This window comes from Choristoneura fumiferana, chromosome 5, assembly GCF_025370935.1.
Source record: "Choristoneura fumiferana chromosome 5, NRCan_CFum_1, whole genome shotgun sequence".
Lineage (NCBI taxonomy): Eukaryota > Metazoa > Arthropoda > Insecta > Lepidoptera > Tortricidae > Choristoneura > Choristoneura fumiferana.
The window spans coordinates 10,371,992-10,383,556 of record NC_133476.1 but is presented as its reverse complement, the minus strand read 5'-3'; the positions used below and the strand labels follow the sequence as shown (position 1 = coordinate 10,383,556).

The 11,565-nt window shown below is 33.4% G+C and overlaps 1 protein-coding gene across 1 annotated transcript in view; it reads left to right on the top strand.

The window, feature by feature from the left end:
• Positions 1 to 3,391: 3,391 nt before the first annotated feature.
• Positions 3,392 to 11,565, top strand: part of LOC141428079 (G-protein coupled receptor dmsr-1-like) — a gene marked incomplete at its 3' end in the record, with an annotated part of 67,124 nt that continues 58,950 nt past the window's right edge. The window contains 1 exon segment of the mRNA XM_074087819.1: positions 3,392 to 3,731.

Genomic DNA, 11,565 nt, shown 5'->3' with positions numbered 1-11,565 from the left:
GTCTGTCTGTCTGTCTGTCCGTCCGTCGGTCACAGCCAATTTGCTCCGAATCTACTGGATCAAATCAGGTGAAATTTGGTAGGATACTATGGTAGGATGGTGTAATCCTATGACCCAACCACAGATGTGCAAAGTAATTTATTTTTTAAATAAGGGTCATTTTCGGGGGACAAATTAGGAAATTAAAAAAAAGTATTGCTAACCTTACTGTGTCATAATAACAAATGAAAGGTCTCGTTATGAGGATTTCAAATATATTATTGTTTTTATTGTAAAATAAATACGTAGTTTTGATTTTATTCATGAAAGAAGACGAAAATTTACCATCAATGAAAAAAATACAAAATATAGTTCATTGCTTGTAAATTATAGGAAAACCTATAAGAATTCTTGAAAATAAAGTGGCAACCTCAATATAATACGTTCACTTAAGGAAAATAGTTCATTGAAACACCACTAGCTAGCGCTAGTTGTAGTTAACTCGCATCTTACTGTGAGGATTTCAAATATGGATCGGATATCAAATATGTAACACCGGATAGTTAAGATAAAAAATTAAGAAAAAACTTGCAAATTTATATTGACAAGTTTGGTTTAGTTTAGAGCTTTTAGATTAGGTAATGAATTAAAAGGATATGGACCTACACAAAGTAACGCCTGATTAAATAAATCTTTTAAATATTGTTTTACAAGATAATATTTGTAAGATTAATCCTATGGCTGTTATGTCATAATGTCGAACAAGAACCGGTCAGGCTTCAAAGACCTATTGTAGACAAAAAGTTCAAGAAGGAACACGTAAATAAAACAATAAAAAAAAAAACGTGAAGAAGATAAATATGAAGTAAGCCAGATAACATAATTCGGTTATTTCCATGAAGTTTTATTACAAATGGGACGCGAACAAATTGTGCCTCTTATTTTTTGTCCAACTCACATCGTCGGTGTGGCGATAAATTGTGTCGAGACACGGTCGAGGGACTAGGACAGATCCTCCAAATCCCGATATCGAATTTATGGACTTTTTACACTCATTGATAGGGCGAAAGTTTCACGCGACCAGTTTTTCCTTTTTTTCCCAGAAAATACATAAGTTTTTAACAATGACAATCAACTTATTAGCAGTAGATAACAATATCTCAATTAAGTCTCTAATAATGTTAATTTGATTGCTATTGACAGGTTTAAAAGCTATTCTGCAGTCTCCTGAGAGAGTATTTAAAGGCGCGCCACCACGTAATTAGGCCTACAATTTTTGCATCGTGAACACTGCCTTGTCATTACTAATAATTAAAAAGTTTGGAGGGTTTTTTCTAATTTCTTCGTTGAAAATGTTCGCTCCTAAATGAAAACGAAACATTGCAAAACATTCAATAAGTATCTTCTTAATGGATATTTGACGAGTCATGAAGACAAAATTTGTATATATTAAAAAAAACATTTTTATATTTACTTTCATTGACTAGCAAAACTTCCCGAGAAATAACCTGCCTCAAGTTGTGTCGTCTCGTCGTGGTTCACGATAGTTAATCGCCACGATTAGCGGTTGCTTTCTCAAAAATGTTTTCTAATTATACCGCCACTCTTTCCAGCACCCAGTAAGTAATATTCTTTATTTATTTAGGTGACTATTGATATGTGAATCCTATTTTACATAAATTATGTTATTTAGATCAAGGAAAAATATTTTTTCCCACATTTCAAATAGAAAGAAATCCATATACTGCAACAAAATCAGTCAATATATCTATATTTTCATCATTCCCTATTCGAAGGATTAGCTGGGCTGGGCAATGAATTTCCTTAAAAATTTAAGAGAAGTTACGCGACTAAACAACTTGCAAGTAGTACGCGCTCTACTGACTTCCAGAAATAAGTATGCAAATTTAAATATGCTCGAAATACATTCTGTGATATTTAAAGAACATTGAGCCAGTAGAAAGCATTATTTCGTCCAAAGAGAAAGTTTGAATTTTGTAAATTTAACGAAACACGTGATTATTTACTGCAAATACACAAGTTATGACTTTAGCTAAGAGACATTGTTTATTTTAGTTAGGCTTATTTTAGGACTAAGTATAGGTACATTTTCTTACAATATTTTAGTTTTTTCTGTCAATAATATTCACATATTTTGAAAATTTTAATACATTATCCGGGTCGTACTAATAAATTATAAGAAAAAACTTGTAGAGTGTAGAGTTGCTTAAGAATGTTAACAAAACAAGTTGATTCACGATGGGTGCCCTGTCAGGGTAGAGCAGCTTAAATTATTATTAAAAACTCAAATGACTACGAAGTGCTCAAAAAAATAATAAATATTTACGAGCATTCGTAAAATGTGGTAGTGCCATTAGAATTCCAACTGTAACACGAGTATTTGTTTTCCTTATTGTATTGTATCAGTATGTGGTGCACGAACAAGCAAAAAGCAAAAGACTGTGGAACTCGAGACGGAGACAGGATTACGATTTCATTTAAGTCGCGCAGCCCGAGATAACCGATAGAGCTGATACTGAGGCACTTTTTAGCAACATCTAAATCTAATTGTGCATTCCGATACACCCTTTAGCAATATTCGAAAGTTACTCGAGTTAGCCGGAGTTGCTTCTATATTAATTAAGTAATATTAGTTATATACGTGAGGAACTATTCGGGAAAGGTAATTGGATAACAGTTGTAAACTCGCTAAGCCCGAGCGGCATAAAGTTGTCTTGGCACATACAGTCGGCGACCATTTAATACGATTGACTTTGATTAGGCGGACACGGAAATGATGCATGGTATGTTCCGTGAAATGACTCTGTTTTAAAAAAAAATCAATACATTTAGGAAATGATTAATGCACAGATTTATAATCAAAATCATCTTTCGTTGAAAGCTTTTAGGCTTTAATTTTTTTGACGACCAGATGGCCTAGTGGTTAGAGAACCTGACTACGAAGCTTGAGGTCCCGGGTTCGATTCCCGTGTCGGGGCAGATATTTGTATGAAAATACGAATGTTTGTTCTCGGGTCTTTAATATGTATTTAAGTATGTATCTATCTATATAATTATATTTATCCGTTGCTTAGTACCCATACCACAAGCTTTGCTAAGCTTACTTTGGGACTAGGTCAATTGGTGTGAATTGTCCCGTGATATTTATTTATTTAATGTTTTTGGTAGGTCACTGATAGTCAGAATCAGGAGCCTAGAAAGTTGAAATATGTCCGACACTTAAAAGTTTTGAGAATATATTTAGAAAACTGTAGTAGCCACAATTAAATGCTAAAAATGCGCAACAATGTGATTGTCATTTATTGGCCGAAGAATTGAAATTAGAGCGTGGGTTGGCAGCTTGGCAGTAAGTAGTGGGTAGTGGGTTCAACCGGCGCGGCGCGCGGGCCGCTGAGCGCCGGCGGGCCGAGCCGCTCGCAGCCACTCCACTCCACTATGACACCGGTCGCTGCGCGGCTCGCCCGCACCGTCGCATCCACGACTCGCGCCGCGTAAATAATTCTGGACACGACACTCCCGCGCCAACAAAATTAGGAAATGTTGTCGTCTACTCGACTTCATCCCAGTGGCCTCGTTAACATTCAAAACAAGATTTTCGAATAAACAACCGAAAATGAACTTTTGCTAATGTTGATATTAATGTCCACTTTCAGTTTGTGATCGCAGTGATAAAAACAGTTTCAGTGATGGTAATATTTGGGTAATCCACCTCTACGCGCAGTTAATTCAAAGTAAGTCAGTACCTTAACACAAAAAGCTTAAAGTTTCACATACATTTCAATTATAAGAAAAACTATGTATACTTATTGTCATTCGCATTCTATTTTCGATGTAGGTACTTCCTAAATTCATTTTTGATCAACCTCTTCAAAGAATGTTTGTTGAAAGCAAATAATAGAAGGTCGCGGTTTATTTTTCCAGTAGCGATAGTAGTCAGATAACGTATAGTAGATAGGTACTAATCAACTCAACATTAGGTACTACGGCGATACCATTTTTCAAATGAAAAGTAAAGTTGTCATGGAAATACTCACATAAAGATAGCTTTCGCCTCTAAGCTAAAGAAATTGACAAGACGTTTTCACCTTTCTATTCCGTTGGCTTTCAAAGGTAGTGGATAGACCGATGTCTCAGCTGTCATCGTCCAATCCACTTACCTTTAATATTTTACTGGAGGTAAAGCCTATTCATGAACTTGTCTCGTCAAAGTGTATTCATGTAGCTAATGCTACTCGACTGATCGAATGAGGGCTATCGCGAATGAATTCGCCGCTAGAGGCGCTAGTGTAGCGTGAGGTCTCCGAAATGTCAAATCTCATAGTTTTTGGGTGAGCTACGCGGGTTTATTTAGAATTAGAATAATTTTGTGAATATTTTGCAATATCTGTAATTAATTATGGCAAATATGCGTTCCGGAGCAATGAATGTCTGTGTTTTGAGACAGTTTTGTCTTTCGGAAACCTTTGTCCTCCCTTTTTTCCGAACAAAACGGGGACTATGCAACACTGTGGCATGCTCGATATTTATATGGTACGGTTTGAAGGTGTATTAAATATGATTTTAATCTAAACTTTGTTTCCACGCCCGTAATAACAGACTTTCAAAACCATACTTAAAAACCTCACGCAACAGTGCGCCATCTAGTGAGACAAAAAACGATAGCCCTCATTGGTAAACAGAGATCCGGCCGGGGTGACCATGTAAATAAATGAAATTTTGTCGCGGTTGTGAATCCAAGTGAATTTATATGTATAACCGATTTATAAATAAGTACGTGATTCCTTAATGAAACAGTTTTTTTAACATCGTCTTCTGCTCATTAAAATACTTAGTAAAGAAAAAGTTTAAAAAGTTGGAATACCTACACTGATAATATAACCTCACATATATTTTACCTAAAATGATTATTTAGAATAGGGTAATTCCGGGGTAGATGGTCGTAAGGGAGAGATGGCCAATCGAAATAATTCATTGAAGCGTCGACTTTACGCCGCCAGTTACCGTTTAGTTCAGTTTCTAGCATTTTGGGGGAAAAAATCGAAAATTGTTTTGTTTTGTCAGGTACAAATCTTTTTAAGAGTGCTCATGTTTTACATGGTTATGATGCTAGTTTCTTAAATTTATGATGGGTTTAGTATTTGTTGCAAAGTATAAGAGTAGTTTTTTGTTCTAAACCCAAAATAATGCATGTCGTGCTTTTACTTTTTTTTTATCTACGTAAGGCCATCTCCCCGTGGAAAAAGTAGAGATGGCCAATTTATTTCAATAAGTATGTAATAATTATACCTATAGAAGCTTTCTGAAAAGTATCAGGTAGTACTGAAAATGTGCCATTAATTATGTTACCAGTAAAAAATAAGAAACAGCAAGTAAACGACAGTGATTTTGAAAACAGTTTTCGTCGAAGACTGGCTTCAGTGCAAAGAGTGCCAGATTTGGACACATGAAAATTACACTGGGTTTGGAGACACGTGTTCCTAAAAAAATATATATTAAAATATAGACCAAAAAGTAAGCTTAGAATGAGGGCTATCGTTTTTAGTCTTTCTAGATGGTTTTAAAGTGTGGCTTTCAAAGTCTGCTGTTTAGATTAAAATCATATTTAATACACCTTAAAACCGTACCAAAAATATCGAGCAGCCACAATGTTACGTAGTCCCGTTTTGTTTGGATAAAAAGGGAGGACAAAAGTTTCCGAAAGAGAAAACTGTCCCAAAACACAGACATTCATTGCCCCGTAACGCATAATTGCCATAATTAATTTCAGGTAACGCAAAATATTCACAAAATTATTCTTATTATAAATAAACCCGAGTAGCTCACCCAAAAACTATAAGATTTGATATTTCGGAGACCTCACGCCTCTTCGCCTCTAGCGGCGAATTCATACGCAATAGCCCTCATTGTGATATGGCTATCTTACCCCTACTGCTATGGCCACCACACCAGAGCACTTCGGGAGAGCTGGCCAACTGTGTTTTTTTAAAATTCATATTTCGTAACGATTTTATCAGAAATTGTGACTTACTGGTTTGACATTCCAAAGTTAATTATTTAAAGTGTAATAAATGCTATGGATTTCCATTGTAGCGCGTAAGTTCTTTTTTTTATAGGTTTTAATAAAAACTATGGCCATCTACCCCGGACTTACCCTATTACACGCTATTTATTATAAATAGCATAAAAAGTTTTTAAACCAAAATGACCTTGAAATTGAAACCAAATTGACTTGAATAGATGAAAAAAGTTACTTAAATATTACATTACATTACTTTAAAATGTAAAAGATACTTACGTTCCGTGTTAGCGTGGAAATACTTTTGAGATTAACTTGGTGATATACTGTAAAAGTCGTTTAAGGCTTTATAACTCGTAAAAAGCTTTTTCTTTTATGACTAAGTATTTCATAAAAGATAGGGAAATGAAAGTAAGCACAGCCCATATCATTCTTTCTTACTTAATTAGTTCTTCCTCTAATAAATTGCACGACATTTGGAACGACTAGTCCAGTCAACGGCATTCTTCTTGTGGCGATAATTTATCTAACCATATTATATAGTAAAAAAAATAATAAATATCAGAAAAAACCGGCCAAGAGCGTGTCGGACACGCCCAAAATAGGGTTCCGTAGCCAGTACGAAAAAATTAAGTAATATTTTTCTAAGGATTTCGTATTTTATATGGAAAGATCTTCCAAGTTTAGGTATATTTTATACCTTAGGCTGCTATTTACTCTTAAACTACTAATAATTCTTAAGCAAACTTAGCCGTTATAGTTTTCCTTGTAAGTTTGATATACTTACTACTTACTACCATCCTGAATTTATACAGTGGGGGAGGGACGCTCGATTTTAATGAAAATTTGTATTTTAAAGTTAAATATTTCGCAAATAAATCACTAAATCGAAAAATCGACTGCAAATCCGTAATGGTTTTAAAAGACCTATCCAACGATATGCCACACTATAAGGACGGATGAGAAAAAAAAAACATCCCCACTTTACGTCTATGGGAGGTACCCTAAAAAAAATACTTTTTAATTTTTTATTGTACTATTTTGTCAGCATAGTTTACATATATATCCGTGCAAAATTACAGCTTTCTAACATTGATAGTCCCTGAGCAAAGCCGCGGACGGACAGACAGACAGGCAGACATGGCGAAACTATAAGGGTTCCGTTTTTGCCATTTTGGCTCCGGAACCCTAAAAACGCAGACAAGTTGCATTTTTATAACATTTCAACGGAAGTTTGGTACCTACTCTGTGAAACGAATTTAGGACATTTCCGTTTCATCAAAGACTGGTGATGTGATTCATGGAAACTACCACAATTGCCGTATGAAAGCCGATTTAGGAAGAACATACTTACCATTTCAATTGTGATAGCTCAACTGTACCCAAAATTTATTTATTCTTATACCTTTAGAGTAATAAGGTGGGCATTTCATGTGTAAGTGCAGTACAGTGGAATCTACATCCCACTAATATCATAAATGCGAAAGTTTGTAAGTCTATTTGTTTGCTAAACCGATTTAGATGTAATCGGTATACAGATAGTTTGCATCCCCGGGAAGGACATAAGATAATTTTTATCCCGGAAAATTGCATAGTTCCCGCGGGATGAAAACCGGATTCTACGTGAACGCAGTCGCGGATGACGGCGAGTATTATCTATTTGGTGTCAGTATGTTTTGATTTCATTATAGTAGAAACAATTTTATAACAAAAAATAGAACCGACTACAAAAAATCATGAAAATAATTTCTAGCAGTTGCTTTAAAGTAATTGAAATTCAACCCGTGAAGTACTTGTTATTGAGTAGTCGCTCCATTGGTCAAATTTGGTCTTCATCATCAGTGATGATTTTCAAGAGCAAATGCACGAGTTAATCCTAAATATATAAAATTTACCATATGGGAACTAATTGGAAGCATTAAAAAAAATTCAAATCGGTTAATAAATAACGGAGTTCTGAGTTGTTACAAGACATAAAAAAAAAATACAACCGAATTGGGATGCACCAAAAAAAATAACCTATAGTTTTTATTTTATATTTGGAAAGAATAGGATATTTTAAGATACCGTTTTCATTGATTTTGAATTTGGATGAGTATTTATTTTTTTATATATTTTTTACGAAATACGCTGGATGACGTCACAGTGAGACAGCCACGTTCCATTGTCTGGAAAAATTCAGGAGGTACACATAACATAATCTGTGGCATTTCAATTTGACAATAATTCAAGCACGGTTTAGGAGCATTTCTAAAAAAGTTTGTACATTTTGCGGACAGCATAGGCTAATTTGAAATTAATAATTTTGTATATTATTTTAATTGCATATTATTACCTAGTTCTTAAAGATTCTAAATAATGTATTTCTTAGAGATTGTAACTATAAAATAGGCTGTAAAGTTTAATCAACTGAGTCGAGGCAGTCGATAATTCCTATTTTGTGACTAAGATTCAATTAAGTATAATAAAAACCACACACATTATTTAGTTGCTTTTATTGAAGAAATAAGGTAGCAATAATAACATTGTTGACGTTTTAAATGCTAATTCTTACTCTTTTAAGGTAATTACAAAAATAATGAAGATAATCACTCCTTTACGTTACCATTTGGTCAAAGGTACCATGAAAAGTTACAATATAATGCACATTTCTAAAGATGCATTAATATTATTTGGAAATTATCATAATTAAATTGGTAAAGATTCGTCTGAAATATTTAAAATATATGATATTTTAACAAAATATAAACAAAAAATATCAAAAACTTCGTATTTTTTTACGGGACAGTAACAATAATAGGAACATTGGTAACAAACTAGGAACTCTTAGGCACAGTGTGCATTAGTCGATTTCAATATTATAATTATATTATAAATGAAACAAAAAAATGTTTTTTCTTCATATTAAATAAAAAATAATAATTTTGTACTTAAATCACATAATACAGGGTGAAATCAAAATGTTGATACAAAATGTTGTGTTAAATTATTTATTCATACCTTCTTATTATGAAGAGATCGCAGAAAAAACATTTAAAAATATTAACTTTTGATGTATGTATGTAAAGTCTTTAATATTGTACATAAAAACATGAAATTAACAGTTAACAAGAGAAATAGATGTACAATGATGATGATGATCTCTCATATAAATAAACAAAAGACATTCTCAAATTTAATAGTCTACACACTGCCTTAGGTATCCTTTTTTGTTACTCCCATTTCCTAGCCATACGTTATCATTCAAAAGTAACAAAAAAGGAGGTAACGATAATGGTACCCGACACATTTAAAAATTCGTCAAACCAAATATAACGTACAATTTGAGCAAAGAATTTAAGCATATACATCTTGATAAAGTGTTAATAAATATAATTCATGTCAAAGTAACAAAAAATCAAAACTTACCCAAGTTTTCCAGTAACAAAAGTGGACTTTTATTTCAGTTATGACCAACCACGCACTTGTTTCAACCAGCATTTCGATTTTTGAAATGTGACGGTTACTAATTAAAGATGGCCAAATGATGCTAGTGTTGCCAGCTTCCTATGAAGAATCTACTAAATGTTGTAGAAATACCTTTTAAGGACGAAAATGCGGTAACAAAAACTGGAATCAAAATAGGAACTTTTCGTAGGACAAACTTAAATTTTTAATTTTTAAATATTTTTCTTAGAAAATCATATGAAAAACATGTAGAAAATGATTGCTTGAGACTATAAGAAGGTAATAAAACAGACCACTGAATCGAGACCTTAAAACTGATTAAAAAAAACGATATTTAATGTTCGAAATTTACAATGGGACATTTAACTTTTCATACAAATTGTACTGGACGATTATTTTAAAAATATGTTTTTTAAATAATCAAATACATATGTATTTAAGACAGTTAATTGTTATTTAAGATAATGAAACGAATTTTATGTTTAATATTTCAAATACAATATGCAGTGGCCTCGTGATTAAAGAAAACAATAAATCGGCAGAGGACAATGAGAAACGACAAATGTACAAACTTTTTTAGAAATGCTCTTAGGGTCCTAAATGAACCATGACAAATAGTTTTATTTATTTCTCTTCTTTTAGCTTCGATTATTCATATGTTTGTTTAATGGTGTGATAGTAAATAGACATTTTTTATTAAAATCTGATATTTAAATTCTTTTTTATTTACTTGTAACGTAGTAATTTAATAATTTATTTCGCAAAAATACATTGAATATACTCGTATACATTTCGGACTTTACGATAAATGACAACTGTTTAAAGCCGTTTGCGCATCATGTGATTAAAGTTCTATCTTTGTCACTCTTTGCTATTATAAGCAGGACAGGAACATTTCAAACTGTCAATTAGCTTAAGAGTGTAGACCTGTTTTATAACTGCCTTTGTGACGGGACACTGCAGGGGTCGAATGAGGGTCATTACTTACTTAAATTTTGTTTATTTAATTCAGTTTATCACATTTTTGGAATCTGATTTCTGAAAACGCTTCACAAAGCCTATTTCTCCAAATAGTTTTCGATTTATTATATGTTGTCGAAAATTGGGACATCCCAATTGATAACCTCCTCCTTTTTTTGAAGTCGGATAAAAAATTATACCGACGCCGGGTAAAACTTTATCAGACAAATAATTGATTATTGTCTGGGTACTCCACCGCTTCGTTGATTAGACTAGAAATATACAATTCAAGCGGAAAATTGCTGAATGGAAATTCATACGCAAGACTCTAGCGAGACTATACTTTTAAATAATTCAGATTGAGTTTTCTGTTCAGATGGCTTTCTTCAATTTGTCTATAGTGCTGTCAATGGCAGATAAAAATGAGTCAGATTAACACATCTAAGGTTCCGTACATAGTTAAAAGCAAATTATATATGTCTCAAATAATCAAACTCACTACCTGTTTAAGTTTATAAAATACAGCCTACTCTGACGGATAAATTACGAAGTTAATTTTTCCTTATGACCGACTCACGTTTGACCGGTTTTTACCATTTGTTAATATGCAATATATTTTTCATCTCTCCTGTTCGGAAAGTTTAATTTTCATGGGCAGATAGCCGGGTGGAAAATTGCGTTTTCATCTCTAGGGTGGAAAGTATTTTTTTTTTAATTTTTCGATTAGCCCCGGAGATGAAACATTTTTTTCACGTTTCGGCATGGCCATCTAGATGCACGTCGTGACCAAGGAGCTTATATACAACACTGGAGGTTGAACACCGAACATCCGTTTAAAACAAGAAATTTGATCTTTATTACGTCACGAACATATTCCATCTCTTTCTTTAGTTAGGTTAAGAAAGAGATGAATGTCATTCGTGAAATGTGAAAGAAAGAGATGGAATATATAAATAAGTAATAAAGCTCAACCTTCTTCGTTCGGCGTTCAACCTCCAGTTTTGTAGGTATATAAACTCCTTGGTCGTGACCAACTCGATTTTTTTTATACTCGGCCGAGGCAAGTGGCCAGGTCGAAAAGGTACCGTTGGAGGTTGGATATACGTAAATTCAATTTACTGAATACTGAAATTCAATTTAAT